Source organism: Ornithorhynchus anatinus, chromosome X5 (genome assembly GCF_004115215.2).
Source record: "Ornithorhynchus anatinus isolate Pmale09 chromosome X5, mOrnAna1.pri.v4, whole genome shotgun sequence".
NCBI lineage: Eukaryota > Metazoa > Chordata > Mammalia > Monotremata > Ornithorhynchidae > Ornithorhynchus > Ornithorhynchus anatinus.
In genome coordinates, this window is record NC_041753.1 from 51,628,591 (window position 1) to 51,646,346 (window position 17,756).

The following is a 17,756-nucleotide window of genomic DNA, read 5'->3' on the forward strand; positions in this document are numbered from 1 at the left end:
CTGTTGATGGCTAGTGGGGTTTTGTGACCTAATTGGAGAAGGCTCCTTCAAGGAGGTAGAGTTGTAGGAGGGATTTAAAGGTGAGGGGGAGTGGGGGGTCAGAGAGATTGGGGGGGGCAAGGAGTTCCAGGCTGGCAGAACAGGTGAGGGAGTAGAGTCGAGAATGAAGTAATTTAGAAGGTGAGCTTGGGAGGAGCAAATAGTGTGAACTGGAGAGAGTAGCGAGTAAATAAGAATAAGAATAATAATAGTAGTTTTTGTTAAGAGCTTATTATGTGCCAAGCACTGTTCACTGTCTCTCTCTGTATCTCTGTTTCCCTGTCTGTGTCTTTTGCTTTCTCTGTCTCTTTCTGGATCTTTGTCTTTCGCTCTGGGGTTCATCGTGTCTCTGTCTTTCCCTCTCTGTCTCTGCATGTCTGTCCTTCTAATAAAAATAATAATGTTGGTATTTGTTAAGCGCATACTATGTGCAGAACAGTGTTCTAAGCGCTGGGGTAGATACAGGGTAATCAGGTTGTCCCACGTAGGGTTCACAGCCTTCATCCCCATTTTACAGATGAGGTAACTGAGGCACAGAGAAGTTAAGTGACTTGCCCAAAGTCACACAGCTGAGAAGTGGCAGAGCAGGGATTTGAACCCATGACCTCTGACTCCCAAGCCCGTGCTCTTTCCACTGAGCCATGCTGCTTCTCTCTGTATCTTTGCTTTCTCTGTCATTCAGTGGTATTTATTGAGCCATTAATGTTAGCAGAGCACTGTGTTAAGCACTTGGAGACTACAGTACAACAGAATTGGTAGACATGTCCCCTGCTCACAAAGCGCTTATAGAATAATCAGGTTGGACACCGTCCCTAGCCCGCGTGGGGTTCACAGTCTAACTGGGAGGGAGAGCAGATATTTAATCTCCATTTTATTGAGTGCTCAGTTGAGGAAACTGAGGCCCAGAGAAGCTAAATGACTTGCCCAAATTCACACAGCAGACAAGTGGCAGAGCTGGGATTAGCCGGGATTAGAACCCAGGTCCTCCGACTCCCAGGCCCGCACTCTTTCTGCTAAACTATGCTGTTTATGTATTCTCATTCAATCTACCTTTTGTTATAATAGAACACTTTACATTCTGTTTCATTCTCTTTCATTATAAGACAGGCCTGTGTGTATTGTGTTCTGGGAGCCCACATCCACATTTATAACCGGGAGAGGAGGCTGAAAGTCCTCGAGTAAACTATTTACCACGCCAGTTTCCAGTTAGATTTTCATCACAAGGTGCTCTAGCTGAGAAATTCCCCCCGAAATAGTACGTAAGGCCGGAAGCCCTGAAGAAAGTCTTGTGCGGTGCTGGTTTAGAGCTCTATCCACTATTCATTCTATAGTATTTATTGAGCGCTTACTATGTGCAGAGCACTGTACTAAGCGCTTGGAATGAACAAGTCGGCAACAGATAGAGACAGTCCCTGCCGTTTGACGGGCTTACAGTCTAATCGACTGTAGGTGATGCTGCTTCTCTGTATGTGTGTTCTCTGTACGCGTGTTCTCTGTACGCGTCCTTGCTTTTTACGCTGTCTTATTGCTCTATAGTTTCATCTCTCCTTATGTGTCCGTCGCCAATGCCGATCTCCCTTTATTCTTTGAGGGCCGGGGACCGGGGTCTAACTCTCTCCCGTGAATTCTTTCCCAGTCGCTTGGTACAGTGCTTTGAACACGGTAATAATAATTAACCATTATGGTACTTGATAAGCAATGTGCCGAGCACTGTTCTAAGAGCTGGGGTAGATACAAGTCATTCAGGTTGGACACAGTCCCTGTTCCACATGGGGCTCATGAGTTCGAATCCCAGCTCTGCCACTTGTCAGCTGTGTGACTGTGGGCAAGTCACTTAACTTCTCTGTGCCTCAGTTACCTCCTCTGTAAAATGGGGATTAAGACTGTGAGCCCCACGTGGGACAACCTGATTCCCCTGTGTCTACCCCAGCGCTTAGAACAGTGCTCTGCACATAGTAAGCGCTTAACAAATACCAACATCATTATTATTATTATTATTATTATTCCCATTTTACAGATAAGGTTACTGAGACCCAGAGAAGTTAAGTGACTTGCCCACTTGATAAATACTATTACTACCAGGGAGAATAGATGGGGGTGGAGAGCGGTGGCTTACCTGGTATATATTCGTTGGTCAGGTGAAGAGCATAAAATAAAGCAGCAGCGGGGGCTTAAGATGTATACAGTTCTGGTGAAGGAGAGGAAGGTTGGCATGTTCAAGGAACAGTGTGGCCTAGTGGATCGAGCACGGGCCTGGAAGTCAGAAGGACCTGGGTTCTAATTCAGGCTCCGCCACTTGTCTGTTGCGTGATCTTGGGCAAGTCACTTAACCTCTCTGTGTCTCAGTTACCGTGTCTGTAAAATGGGGTTTAAGACTACGAACCCCATGCAGGGCATGGACTGCATTCATCCTGATTTGCTTGGAACGACCCCAGTACTTAGTACGGTGCTTGGCAGGTAGTAAGCGCTTATCAAATACCATTAAAAAAAAAAAGGAAAATATGTTGCAAGAATGAGATACATGAGAGAGGGTGTCAAGTGCTCCAGCAGGATCTACATAGTTGGGACACTGTTGCTTTTGTCACAAAGCAATCGAACCACAAGACACTTATGTTGTAATTAAATGCCTAGTCGAAGAAGTCTGTAATCAGTAAAATGTCTGGCTCAGCCTCTACTAAATTGTGGTTAAAAACCAGGAAGCACAAGTGAAGCAATATTGGGAAACTATTATGATCAGGTCACTGAGTAAATCCCAAGACGCTATTTTCATTTAGAATGAGAATGTCCCTCATTTTAGATAGGAGATACGGTCAAAGAGGCACTGTACCATGTAATAATAATGTTGATATTTGTTAAGCGTATACTATGTGCAGAGCACTGTTCTAAGCGCTGGGGTAGATACAGGGTAATCAGGTTGTCCCACGTGAGGCTCACAGTCTGAACCCCTATTTTACAGATGAGGGAACTGAGGCACAGAGAAGTTAAGTGACTTACCCACAGTCACTGGGATTGATACAAGAAAATCAGGTTGGACATGGTCCGTGTCCCACAGGGGGCTCACAGTCTTAATCCACATTTTACAGAGCAGTTAAATGATTTGCCCAAGGTCACACAGCAACAAGCCCAAGTAAATTCTCTTGTTGGTCTAGACTGTAAGCTCGTTCTGGTCGGGAAACCTTTCTGCCGACTCTATTTGGGCCAGTCACTTAACTTCTCTGTGCCTCAGTTCCCTCATCTGGAAAATGGGGATGAAGACTGTGAGCCCCACGCGGGACAACCTGATTACCTTGTATCTACCCGGCGCTTAGAACAGTGCTTGGAACATACTAAGTGCTTAACAAATACCAACATTATTAGAGAAGCAGCGTGGCTCAGTGGAAAGAACACGGGCTCGGGAGTCAGAGGTCATGGGTTCTAATTCTGGCTCCGCCGCTCGTCGGCTGTGTGACTTCGGGCAGGTCACTTAACTTCTCTGTGCCTCAGTTACCTCATCTGTAAAATGGGGATTCAGACTGTGAGCCCCCCGTGAGACAACCTGATTACCTTGTATCCCCCAGCTCTTAGAACAGTGCTTGGCACATAGTAAGCTTAACAAATACCACCATTATTATTATTGTTGTGTTATACAGCGCTCTACACACAGTAAGCGCTCAGTAAATGATGATGATGATGGAATTTGGAATGGTGAACGTAAAGGTGAAATGAATTGCACTTGTAGAGGGAGGTTAATCGCCTACCAAATAGCAGGGTCTAGTGGAAAAAACACAGGCCTGGGAGTCAGAGGACCTGGATTCTAATCCCAGCTCCATCACTTGTGTGCTCTGTGACCTTGGGCAAGTCACTTCATTTCTCTGTGCCTCAGTTTCCTCATCTGTTAATTGGGGATTCAATAACTGTTCTCCCACCCACTTAGACTGTGAGCTCCATGTGGGTGGGACAGGGACAGTGTCCAAACTAATCATCTATATCTAGCCCAGCGCTTAGTTCAGTGCTTAGCACTGCAATTATTGTGATTATTATTTATTTGGGATCTGAAAGGTGAGTACACTGTGGCCAGGGAACGAGTCTACCAACCCTGTTATACCTACTCTCCCGAGCACTCAGCACGGCGCTCTGCATACAGTAAGTGCTCGATAAATACCACCGATTCATCAATCGATGATGAAGCCTCCCATGGAGAATGACGGGAGAACCTCAGTCCTGAGATTTCAGGGTCAAAAATTGGAGCCAAGGAATTGATTACAGTGCTGGTGATTTGCCCAGCACTCCTAGCATTCTCTTGTCAATCCATCAATCAATCAATCAATCAGTGGTGTTTAAGGTGTGCTTTACCACGTGTAGAGCACTGTACTAAGCACTTGGAATAATAATAATAATAATAATGATAATAACGGTACTTGTTAAACATTGACTATGGGCCAAGCACCGTTCTAAGAGTATAGAACAATAGAATCGGTAGACACAACTCCTGGCCACTAGGAACTTACAGTCTAGCTTATGGTCTTACACCTCTGCTCATCGTGTCCCCACAGGGGTACAGCAAATTGCAAAGTGTGCACACAGAGGCTTTTACACGCCGGATCCATTGAGGACCAGAGGGACGACAGCATAGCGCCGGTGCCGTTCCATAGCTCCGTGAGCTAACGGGCCATATGAGCCAGTTATTTTTTAGGACTGCTGTTGGGCCTGCCCACCTCGGAGACCACCCTAGCTAGTTCTTTAGTCAGACAACTTTACCGCTGATGGCATAGCCCAGGAAGGAGCCAATCGCTCAATCAATCGTATTTATTGGGCACTTACTGTGTGCAGGGCACTGTACTAGGCACTTGGGAGAGGATGACACAACGATATAACAGACGCCTAAATACATTGTAGATATTCATTCATTCAATGGTATTTATTGAGCGCTTACTATGTGCAGAGCACTGTACTAAGCGCTTGGAATGTACAAATTGGCAACAGAAGAGTATGGACATAAGAGCGGTGGGGCTGGGAGGGGAGGATGAATAAAGGGAGCAAGTCCCGGCGATGCAGCCGGGAGTGGGAGAGGAGGAAAGGAGGGCTTAGTCAGGGATGGCCTCTTGGAGGATATGGGCCTTCAGTAAAGCTTTGAAGCTTTGAAGGTGGGGGGAGTAATTGTCGGATATGAAGAGAGAGGGTGGTCAGGCCAGACGTATGACATGGGCGAGGGTTGGTGGAGAGGTAGATGAAATCGAGGTACAGTCAGTAAATTGGCATAAGAGGAGCGAGGTGTGCGGGCCGGTTCGCGGTAGGAGAGTAGCGACGTGAGGTAAGAGGGGGCAAGGTGATGGTAAAAGGCTTTACAGCCGACGGTGAGGAGTTTCTGTTTGATGCGGAGGTGGATGGGCAACCACTGGAGGTTCTTGAGGAGTGGGGAGACGTGTCAAATCTATCGGATAGTATTTCTTGAGCGCCTACTGTGTGCAGAACAGTGTAGAACTCTGTGCTTGGAAGAATGAAACTGGATTATCAAGTATCATCAATGGCCTCGAGGAACTTACAGTCTAGCACGGGAGATAGATATGAGGAAGTAATAGAGCATATAAGATAATACGCACCAAGTGCCAAGAAGGGTTGGGAGTACGGAAGTGGTTAGGTGGCGCATTAGTGCTGAATGGGCAGTAGAGGGCGCTCTAAGCAAGGGAGATTAGAAATAATAATAATAATGATGATAATAATAATAATGGCATTTGTTAAGCGCTTACTCTGTGCAAATCACTGCTCTAAGCGCTGGGGGGAGGATACAAGGTAATCAGGTTGTCCCACGTGGGGCTCACAGTCTTAATCCCCATTTTCCAGATGAGATAACTGAGGCACAGAGAAGTTAAGTTGCGTGGCTCAGTGGAAAGAGCCCGGGCTTGGGAGTCAGAGATCATGGGTTCGAATCCCGGCTCTGCCACTTGTCAGCTGTGTGGCTGTGAGCAAGTCACTTAACTTCTCTGTGCCTCAGTTCCCTCATCTGTAAAATGGGGATTAAGACTGTGAGCCTCACGTGGGACAACCTGATCACCCTGTATCTACCCCAGCGCTTAGAACAGTGCTTTGCCAACATTATTATTATTATTATTATTAAGTGACTTGCCCAAAGTCACACAGTTGACAAGCAGTGGGGCCGGGATTCCAACCCATGACCTCTGACTCCCCAGCCCGGGCTCTTTCCACTGAGCCACGCTGCTTCCCTAGGGCCAAGGCCTCCTGGGGAAGTTGTAGTCTCAGATGGGAAGAACTGTGAATTCTCTAAAATGAAGGGAGAGGGAATTCTAGGGCACGAGGGAGGGCTAAATGTCAGTGGCAGGAGAGACAAAAACGAGGCACAGAAAATGGGTTAGCTCGAGATGAACGAAGAGCGAGATCCAGACTGTAAGTTCGTTGTGGGCAGGGACTGGGTCTCTTTATTGTCACATCGTCCTCTCCCAAGCTCTTAGTACAGTGCTTTGCACACGGTAAGTGCTCAATAAATACGATCGAATGAATGCGGGGTGTAGGGGAAGAAGTGGAAAAGTATGGAGAGAGCCGACTGAGCACCTTAAAGCCAATAATCGGGCATTTCTGCTGATGCAGAGAGGAATAGGTAACAATCGGTGGTTTTTGAGGAGTAGACAGATAAGTACAGGCGGCAGTGTGACGCAGTAGGCAACTCCGGTTATGCCAAGTGCCATGGCCAGTGTGGCAGCTGCTTGGATGGAGAGGAAGGGCTGGGTCCTAGAAATGTTACAAAGAAAAAAATCAACAGGATTTGCTGACTGATTGAATATGGGGGCTGAAAGAGAGAGAAGGGTCCAGAACGATGTCAAGGTTAAGGACCTGAGAGTCAGGGAGGGTGGTGCTGTGGTTAATTGAGCTAGAAGATTTAGGTGGAGGAGAGGATTTGGGAGGGAAGATGAAGAGTTGGGTTTTGGACACGACCTTGAAGCGGCAGTGGGAGATTCACATAGTGATGCTTTATTATTTTATTGGTATTTGTTAAGTGCTTACTATGCGCCAGTCACTGTTCTAAACCCTAAGGTTGATACAGGCTAATCAGGTTGGACACAGTCCCTGTCCCACGTGGGGCTCACAGTCTCAACCCCCACTTTACAGTTGCGGTAACTAAGGCACAGAGAAGTAAAGTGACTTGCCAAAGGTCACACAGCAGACAAATGGCAGAGCCGGGACTAGAACCCAGGTCCTTCTGACTCCCAGGCCCAGGCTCTATCCACGAGGCCATACTACTTCTCTGACCTAGAGACAGGAGGAAATTTGAGATTGCAAAGGAGAGTAGTCAGGAAGTAGAGGAGGAGCTGGTGAAAGAGATTGTTCGTGAGCGCGGGGAGAGGCGCTTCCCAAGGCTCGGCAGACGCGGCCCCGGCCCCCCAACCCCGGGCACCCATCCGCTTCCTGCCAACTGGGCACCAATGCGTTTGCTTTTATATTGTGAGGGGACGATGCAGGGGTGGGAGAGCGGGCCTGAGCGACAGGCAGACGGACAGGACTGGATGGGGAGCCAAGTTGCCCATCTGAGGCTATATTGAGCGCCCTAGAAATTTAAAACAACAACAACAAAAACATGATCCTCTGTGGGCCAGTTGTGAAAAAAGCACCCTCTGGCTTTGGGGTCGTTGTCTACCAGCCTTTAGGATGGCCACCGTAAATCTTCACAACTTTTTTCCTTTTTCTGCAAAAAAAATGAGTGGGCTTTTCCAAACCAGGGAGTATATACATTTCATAGAATTTAAACGGTTTTAGAGTAGTGGGAGGGAACCTCTGCTTTCCAAGTTGTAAAAACCTGTAGGCAAGGCATTATTACCCTATTTATTTTGTTAATGAGGTGTACATCCCCTTGGTTCTATTTATCTTGATGATGTTGTCTTGTTTGTGTTTTGTTCTGTTTTGATTTGCTGTCTATCTTCCCCATTTAGACTGTGAACCCGTCATGGGGCAGGGATGGTCTCTATCTGTTGCCGAAGTATACATTCCAAGCGCTCATTCATTCATTCATTCATTCATTCATTCATTAGTATTTATTAAGCGCTTACTATGTGCAGAGCACTGTACTAAGCGCTTGGAATGTACAAATCAGTAACAGATAGAGGCAGTCCCTGCCCTTTGACGGGCTTACAGTCTAACTGGGGGAGACAGACAGACAAGAACGACGGCAATAAATAGAATCAAGGGGAAGAACATCTCATTAAAACAATAGCAAATAAATAGAATCAAGGTGATGTACATCTCATTAACAAAATAAATAGGGTAATGAAGATATATACAGTTGAGCGGACGAGTACAGTGCTGAGGGGATGGGACGGGAGAGGGGGAGGAGCAGAGGGAAAGGGGGGAGAAGAGGGTTTAATAATAATGTTGGTATTTGTTAAGCGCTTACTATGTGCCGAGCACTGTTCTAAGCGCTGGGGTAGACATAGGGGAATCAGGTTGTCCCACGTGGGGCTCACAGTCTTAATCCCCATTTTACAGTTGAGGGAACTGAGGCACAGAGAAGTTAAGTGACTTGCCCACAGTCACACAGCCGACAAGTGGCAGAGCTGGGATTCGAACTCATGAGCCCTGACTCCAAAGCCCGTGCTCTTTCCACTGAGCCACGCTGCTTTGGCTGCAGAGAGGTGAAGGAGGGATAGAGGGAACAGAGGGAAAAAGGGAGCTCAGTCTGGGAAGGCCTCTTGGAGGAGGTGAGCTTTAAGTAGGGTTTTGAAGAGGGGAAGAGAGTTAGTTTGGCGGAGGTGAGGAGGGAGGGCATTCCAGGACCGCGGGAGGATGTGGCCCAGGGGTCGACGGCGGGATAGGCGAGAACGGGGGACGGTGAGGAGGTGGGCGGCAGAGGAACGGAGCGTGCGGGGTGGGCGGTAGAAAGAGAGAAGGGAGGAGAGGTAGGAAGGGGCGAGGTGATGGAGAACCTCGAAGCCTAGAGTGAGAAGTTTTTGTTTTGTGCGGAGGTCGATAGGCAACCACTGGAGGTTTTTAAGAAGGGGAGTGACATGCCCAGAGCGTTTCTGCAGGAAGATGAGCCGGGCAGCGGAACGAAGAATAGACTGGAGCGGGGAGAGAGAGGAGGAAGGGAGATCAGCGAGCAGGCTGACAAAGTAATCTAGCCGGGATATTACGAGAGCCTGTAGCAGTAAGGTAGCTTAGTACAGTGCTCTGCACATAGTAAGCGCTCAATAAATACTATTGAATGAATGAATGAATTGAGAAGAATCAGCCAGGGAGGTAAGAAGAGAAGTAAGATAAACTGTGTCAGAAATTCCAAGTTTAGATAGTGTTTCCAGGAGAAGGGAGCAGTCCCCACTATCAAAGATGAGGATGAGGATGCTTAGGATAGAGTCAGATATGGCAGAAGGAGGTCATCAGTGACCTTGGAGAAAGTAGTCTCAGCGGCACGAAGAGAACAAACCAAATCATGAAGGGAACTTGAAGAGAGAAAATGGACGTAGGGGTGTGTACAACATATTTAAGGGGTTTTTAGTTATGGTATTTTTTTAAGCGCTTACTATGTGCCAGACACTATAGTAAGCACTGGGATAGATTCAAGGTTGTCAGGCTGGACACAGTCCATGTCCTACATGGGGCTCACAGTCTTAATCCCCATTTTTACAGATGAGGTAACTGCAGTTAAGTAACTTACCCAAGGTCACACGGCAGACAAGCGGCGGAGCGGGGATTAGAACCCAGATCTTTTTGACTCCCAGGTCAGTGCTCTATCCACTAGGCCACACTGCTTCTCTTGGACAGGCATGGAAGGAGGGAGATGGGGAGATAGATGGATGGTGCAGTGGGGCCTAGAGAACTTTTTTGTGGTTTTTTTTTTTTTAGGATAGGGGAGACAAGGATATGTTCAGAGGTAGAGGGGAATGAACCTTCTGAGGGCAAGCAGTTGAAGATGGCGGTCAGACAGAGAGAAGAATGGCACCAGCGTTTTTTGAAGATAGAAAGGGAAGGAGGCATAGGTGGGAGGGGAAGATTTTGAAAGCAGGCAGGGGATAGCCTCTCGATTGGATTAGATAAAGAGGATATAGGGTGGGAGGGAGCTGCGGAGGTGAGATGGTGATTTGGGGGAGCTCAGGCCTGACAGTTTCAATTTTGTCAACAAACAAGTTAAGTTATCAGGGGTCAGAGACAGCAGGGGTGAAAAGGGCAGCGGAGGCTTCAGGAGAGAGTTTAAAGGTCTGGGACAGTTGGTGGGGCCACTGGACGTGAGTCGTGTCGCTCGGCAGAAGAAAGGGCAGAATAATAGCAGACAGTGGATTTACACAATTAATGGCCTCTACCACATAAGTGCCTCAGTTAATAAATAAATGGTATTTACTGAGCGCTTACCGTGTCATTCGTATTTTTTGAGTACTCTACTAAGCACCTCTCTGCCTGTCTCCTCCCTCCTCCAGGAGTTGGTGCATCCAGAACCTTTCTCCACGAGCCATCCCTCGTTAAATAGTCTGGTTTCACTCGGTGCCATGATATCGACTCCGTAACTGACCACCCTCCGTAAACAACTGCTGCTCTCACCACATAGCGTCCTCATATCGCATAAAGCAGTGGTCACCTTCAATCAGTCGATCGTATTTATCGAGGGCTTACCGTGTGCAGAGCACTGTACTAAGCACTTGGGAGTGTACAACACAACACTATGATACACACATTCCTGCCCACAACAAGCTTAGTCTACTTTCTTTGTGTTACTCTTCCTTTAAACCCCTCCCCCAGGTCTGTCGCTATTGAAACATCCCACTGGCCCCCACCATGCTAGAGTTCACTGTCCCGACAATAATCCGGGAGGCAGAAGCAGTGCACAGCAAAAATCACACTTTTTTTATTAGCAACAAATCCCTCTCAACCCAGCAAGTTCCCATCATTGCAAAGGCTCTTCTGTCCCGGCTCTAATCTCCCTCCCCCCACCCCCCCACTACACACACCCTGGGACATACACCTACTATAGACCATGAGGTTAATTAGAGGTCACTGATTCAGTAGCCCGATGAGTCAGTGAAGTTTGGCTGGTTCCAGGCTGTGTAATATTAGGCACTTTCTTCTCCTCTTTGCTCCAACCAGCAGCCTTTGAGCACTGCTGTGAAATTCGGAGTTTCTCTTCAAATTCATTTGGCTTCTCCGAGCAATCAGTGTCTTCTGCAGGGTTTTGGGCCACACCCAACAAAATGGCCACCCTCGGTGTTCGTACGACACAGTTGCCCGTTCATCGTTTAACCGTTTCCTGCTAGTTTGTCCGAATATCGGGGTAGTTCTCTATTGCCTCTGCAAGTTTTCGAAATTAAAGCTCACGAGACGAGTGAGTGATTTGGGCAATCTGTAGCTCCTCTTTTCTAGCAGTGTATTTTTCAATAAAGCTGCTCAGGTACCCAGGGTGTTACGAAGTGTTTTTCCCGCCTCTTCATCAAGCAAAGGACAAGTATTCAGGATAGGTTTGCAAGTATTCTGCTCTCAGCAGGGCAGACACTTGAGACAGAGATATAGAGAAACAGAGAAAGACAAAGAGACAGAAAGACAAAGAGGCAGAGAGACAGATGAAGACAAGAAGATAGAGAGACAGAGACAAAGAGAAATCAATCCTATTTATCGAGCTCTTAATGACCGAGGCCGAGAGATTAAAAAAAAAAGAGAGACAAAGACAGCGAGAGACCAGGAAATAGGAAGAGACAGAACTGAAACAAAAACAGATGGAGAGAGACAAAACTAGACAGAAATTCAAAGACAGAAAGGCAGATGCAGAGAGACAAAAACCGAGATGAACAGAGAGATAAGGAAATGGGAAGAGATGCCGAAGCAGAGAGACAGAGAGGCAGAGATAAACAGAAAGAGACAAAAAGAGGCAGAGATAAACAGAAACAAAGAAATAGAAAGAGTCAAAGAGAGATTGAGAGACAGAAAGACAGTGATAGAGAGATGCAGAAAGAGACAGAGACGGGGATACTGATGATAATAATAATTATGGCGCTTAAGTGTGTTAATTGGGGTGAGCCCCCAACAAGCTGCCTTTTTAATTCATTCATTCATTCAATAGTATTTATTGAGCGCTTACTATGTGCAGAGCACTGTACTAAGCACTTGGAATGTACGATTCGGCAACAGATAGAGACAATCCCTGCCCACTGACGGGCTTACAGTCTAATCGGGGGAGACAGACGGACAAAAACAAGACAACTTAAGCTGATGAAGTCCATGGTGACCTTGTGCCTGAACCTCATGGCCATCAAACGATTGGGTCCAATATATCACAGAAACGTTGCGGCAGAAATGCATCTGTTTATCCTTACATTGTACTCTCCCAAGCATTTGACTGTGATCGCGTGAATGACAGGGGAGAGACTTTGCTAAGGCACTGATGGGCTCTACCTGGGACAGGTGAGTGAGAGCCTGTGGGGGTGGAGCATGGAGGGAGGCGGGGCTTTCTCTCCCTGTTCTACCCAGCAGCAGGCCTGGACCCATCGATGACTGGACGTAGAGCCACAGCTGCCATGCCCAAGGCGGTTAAATGGGGGCCCCTTTGAGTGGCAGGAAGCATAGAGAAGCAGCGTGGCTCAGTGGAAGAAGCCCAGGCTTGGGAGTCAGAGGTCACGGGTTCGTATCCCAGCTCTGCCGCCTGTCAGCTGTGTGACTGTGGGCAAGTCACATAACTTCTCTGTGCCTCAGTTCCCTCATCTGTAAAATGGGGATTAAGACTGTGAGCCTCACGTGGGACAACCTGATTACCCTGTATCTACCCCAGCGCTTAGAACAGTGCTCTGCACATAGTAAGCACTTAACAAATACCAACATCATTATTATTATTATGCCAACTGAGGGCACACCTGGAGGCAGCAGAGCGGCACGCTGCAACGCAGAGAGACGCAAGCATTGAAGCAGCAGGAGAGCGGCACTCGGAGGCAGCAGCACTCGGAAGCAGAAAGAAGAAGCATCGGTGGAATGGACTCCTCTGACCACACATTAGGAAAGAGCCCGGGCTTGGGAGTCAGAGGTCGTGGGTTCGAATCCCAGCTCTGCCACTTGTCCGCTGTGTGACTGCGGGCAAGTCACTTCACTTCTCTGGGCCTCAGTGACCTCATCTGTCACATGGGGATGAACTGTGAGCCCCACTGGGACAACCTGATGATGTTGTATCTCCCCCAGCGCTTAGAACAGTGCTCTGCACATAGTAAGCGCTTAACAAATACCAACATTATTATTATTGCATTATTTATCGTATATATTTGTATTTGTACATTTATATTTGTATATATTATTTATTACCCTATTTATTTTGCTAATGAGGTGTACATCCCCTTGATTCTATTTATCGTGATCATGTTGTCTTATTTTTGTTTTGTTCTGTTTTGCTCTCCCCCAATTAGACTGTGAACCCACCACTGGGCAGGGGATTATCTCTATCTGTTGCCGAATTGTACATTCCAAGCGCTTAGTACAGTGCTCTGCACATAGTAAGCGCTCAATAAATACTATTGAATGAACGGATGAAGATTGGTATTGGACCCTTCGGTGGTGGAGCGAGTGAGTGTAGGTATGTGGCACTCCCTTGCACGTTGGTAAAACCAAGTAAAAACCTTTTCCCAGTAAGCCTGGTGATCAGAGGTGTGGTTTGAACTCTACAACTCGTCACCAAGGCTCCCCTGGTCCAGGAAGGTCCTGGTTGGTATGAACTGGGGGCTCGCGATACTCAATCACTGTTCTAAGTACTGGGGTGGATCCAAGTTAATCAGGTTAGACACAGTCCCTGCCCCACATTAGTCTCACGCTCTCAATCCCCATTTTTTTACAGATGAGGTATGGAGAAGTTAAGTGACTTGCCCAAGATCACACAGCAAAGTGGTGGAACTGGGATTAGAGACAAAAAAGAAAGGGTCAAGATAGAAAGAAAGAGAGGGAGTTAGAGAAACGGAGTGAGATGAAAGCGACATCTATAGAAGGAAAGAGATAGATGGAGAGATACAGGGGCAGAATGTCAAAGGTCAATTCTCACCAGTGACCAAACAGCATGAGTGTGGCCTCCTGCCAGGAAGGGGTGCTGTGTGAGGAGCCACCCCTCCATCAGGGACTGGCTTGACCCTCTATCCCTCCCCCCTGCCCGAGGTCCCCTCTTTTGATTCTGTGTTTTACTAGACAACCCTTGACAGGCAAGATGGCCTAGTGTGGGGTGCCAGGGGACCAGAGTTCTGATCCCGGCTCTGCCGGTGGCCTGCTGTGTGACCTTGGCCAAGTCACTGAACGTCTCTGGGCCTCAGTTTCATCCGCTGTAAAGTGGGGATTCAATTCCTGCTCTCCTTCCCCTTAGCCTCTAGGGGCAGGGACTATGTCTGACCTGATTATCCTGGGTCTGCTCCAGCGCTTAACACAGTGCTTGGCACGTACTAGAAGCTTAACCTCTCTGTGTCTCAGTGTCCCCTGCTGTAAAATGGGGATCGAATCCCTGCTCTCCCTCTCCCTCAAACTGGGAGCCCCATGTGGGGCGGGGACTGTGACTGATCTGGTGTCTACCCCAGGACTTGGCACAGTGTTTGGTACACAGTAAGCCCTTAACTTCTCTGTGCCTCAGTTTCCCCATTTGTAAAATGAAGATTCAGTCCCTGCTCTCCCTCTCCATTAGACTGTGATCCTCATGTGGGTCAGGGAATATGTCCAACCTGATTGTCTCGTGTCTCCCTTGGTGCTTAGCACAGTGCTTTGCATGCAGTGAGCCCTCAACTGCTCTGGGCCTCAGCTTCCTCCTCTGTAAAATGGGGAGTCAATCCCTGTTGTCCCTCCCCCTTAGAGTGTGACCTCCTGTGGGACAGAGACTATGTCCAACCAGATGAGTATCTGCTTAGTACAGTGCCTGGAACATAGTAAATGCTTAACAAATACCATCAAAAAAATATATATCTCACCTCACATGCCCGCATATAGATCTCATTTGCCAGAAAGCTGCCTGAGGTTAGGAGTGTGATCTGTAGCTAAGGAACAGAATACCTCTATAAATCTACCTCAACCACAAACATAGCTCTGCTCTCCTCTGCTTCATCCTAAAATGAGTTAAAATTAGAGGAAGGGGACATTTAAAAACAGGTTTAGTGAAGGGGGTGTTAACTTGGAATAGTAAATCAAATCAGTCAATGTTATTTGTTGAGCGCTTACTGTGTGCAGAGCACTGTACTAAGCACTTGGGAGAGTACAGCCTAACAGAGTTGGTAGACACGTTCCCGGCCCACAACGAGACTGTCAAGCCTAGAGGGGAAGACGGACGTTAATAGGAATAAACAAATTACAGACAACTACATGCATGCTGTGGGGCTGAGGGTGGTGTGAAAAAAAGGTGCAGAATAAAGATGAAGAGACATGGGGATAATTATTTCATCAATCAGTGGTATTTATTGAGCCCTCACTAAGTGCACAGCACTTTACTGAGCACTTGGGAGAGCACAGTACAGCAGAATTAGCAGACACCGTTCCTTGCCCGTAACGAGATTACAATCTAGAGGGGGAGATGGGCATTGATGTGAATGAATAAGTGACTTATCTCTCTCTTTCCATGTGCACTTTCAGTGAGCCAGACCATTCTGTCTGGCTCCTTTCTGTTCTCCAGGTCAAAGACCCCTGGGGTTAGCAATCGGGATGGGGTTGTGCACAACTGTGCTCTTAGAGGGTTGGGATGGGGGCCGGAGTGGACTTTCAAAAAGGGTTTTAATATAGTGGGAAGTGTAAACCGAGAGGTCCGTATTGTTTCCTAATCGACCTATCGATCGATCAGTCGATCAGTAGTATTTGGTGAGCGCTTACTCTGTGCCACAGGGTACAGCAGACATGACTCCTTGTTAAGCCCTCAAGGAGTTTACAATATAGTGGGGGGAGACAGATGCTAAAATAAACTACAGGTAAGATGAAGTACCCCTCTCAGGGTCGCACCTGGAGAATTTCCAGTACTCTACCAGCCCCGACTACGGGAGGGAGAGTCAAGCAGAGGCATATCCATTCCATTCCTAGCTTGGGCAGTGGCTAGAGAGTGGAAGGCCGTCTGCTACAAGTCAGAACTCACCTGTGCCGGGCAGCAGTGGCGTGGGAGAGAGTCGAAGGTGGAGATTCAAGTTTACTGCGCCGAAGGAGGCAGTGGTAAACCGCTTCCTTATTTTTACCAAGAAAACTCTACGGACACACTTAAAGAATGATTCCAGATGGAGGTGGGGCGTTCTGGGAGAGAAGTGTACAGGATGTCGCTAAGGGTCAGACACAACTTAAGAAGAAGAAGAAGAAGGAATAGAGTATAAAGAGGAGAAGACGAATGCTGTGGAGGAAGGGGGTGGGTGGTAGGACCTAAGGACTTAAGTGTTTCCCCTGGATGTTGCTATATAATAATGAGCCTGATTTTACCATTTGTCAGAAGGCAGATAAGGTCAACTTCATGGTTTGTGCGGGGCAAAGGTAGCAAAAGCTAGCACTAAACTGTTCTGAGTTTTTCTCACCTTTCTCCCAAGGAATCGCTGAGCTGAGCCTCCTCATCTTTCAAAATCGGGGAGAACTGAACATAATCGTATGGAGGAGGATATTTATCCAACTTTGATCAGCACAGTATCAAGTCTAAGAACAGATACAGAATGTTCAGCACCAATTCGAAACTCACTCTCCCGGCGACATTTCACTAACTTCAGATGGAACCGCAGTGACATCATGTACCGATGAAGAAGACTGGGCTCCTCCCTGCTGACCAGATGGTGAGGCCGGAAGCCAAAACCCAGCGAAGACTGTGAACATTCCATGGAAATCCAGATCCCTCCCCCCCGCACCTCCACCCCTGGAAATCAGGAACAAATCCCCAGGCAAAGAAAAAGCCCTCTCACGTTCAAGAATTTGAAGACGGGGTAGGTTTTGTGTTGATATGCTCTTCAAAATTTGACTTGTTAGTACAAGAGACACACCTGTCAAGGAAATAAGGCCCAGAAAATGTTCAAATGTACACTGCCACAAACTGTTCTCCTATTGAATCGGTCAATCAATCAGGCAGTAGATAGGATTTACTGAGCACTTATTCTGTGCAGAGCACTGTACCACGTGCTTGGAAGAATACACTCTAAACAGAGTTGGTTAGATGCCTTTCCTGCCCACCAGAAGATTCCAGACTAGAGGGGGAGACAGGCATTAAAATCAATAACAGATAGGCACGTAAGTGCTGTGGGGCTGAGATTGGAGTGGATATCGAATGCTTAAAGGAACAGATCCAAGTTCAAGGGTGACGCGGAAGGGAGAGGGAGTAGGGGAAATGAGGGGTCAGTTGGGAAAGACCTCTTGGGGGAGATGTGATTTTAATAAGGCTTTGAAAGTGGGAAGAGTGGTGGTCTGTCATATATGAAGGGGAGGGAGTTGCAGGCCAGAGGGAATATGGGGGCAAGGGGTTGGCGGCAAGATAGACGAGATTCATTCATTCAATAGTATTTATTGAGCGCTTACTATGAGCAGAGCACTGTACTAAGTGCTTGGAATATACAATTCGGCAACAGGTAGAGACAATCCCTGCCCAATGACGGGCTCCAGTCGAGATCTAGGTAGAGTGAGTAGGTTGGCGTTAGAGGAGCCAAGGTTGCAGGCTGGGTTGTAGTAGGAAATCAAAGAGGTAAGGTAGGAGGAGGTTAGCTTTAAAGCCAGTGGTAAGGAGTTCGTTTGAGGGAGTGGTTGGGCAAACCTCTGGAGGTTCTTGAGGATCGGGGAGACATAGACTGAATGGTTTTGCAGAA

At 47.5% G+C, this 17,756-nt stretch overlaps 1 non-coding gene across 1 annotated transcript; it reads left to right on the forward strand.

Moving 5' to 3' along the window:
• The first annotated feature begins 15,918 nt into the window (after positions 1–15,918).
• Positions 15,919–16,056, forward strand: LOC114808278. Its single transcript, XR_003756125.1, has one exon. It is a non-coding gene; the product is annotated as a small nucleolar RNA SNORA7 (small nucleolar RNA).
• Positions 16,057–17,756: the final 1,700 nt, after the last annotated feature.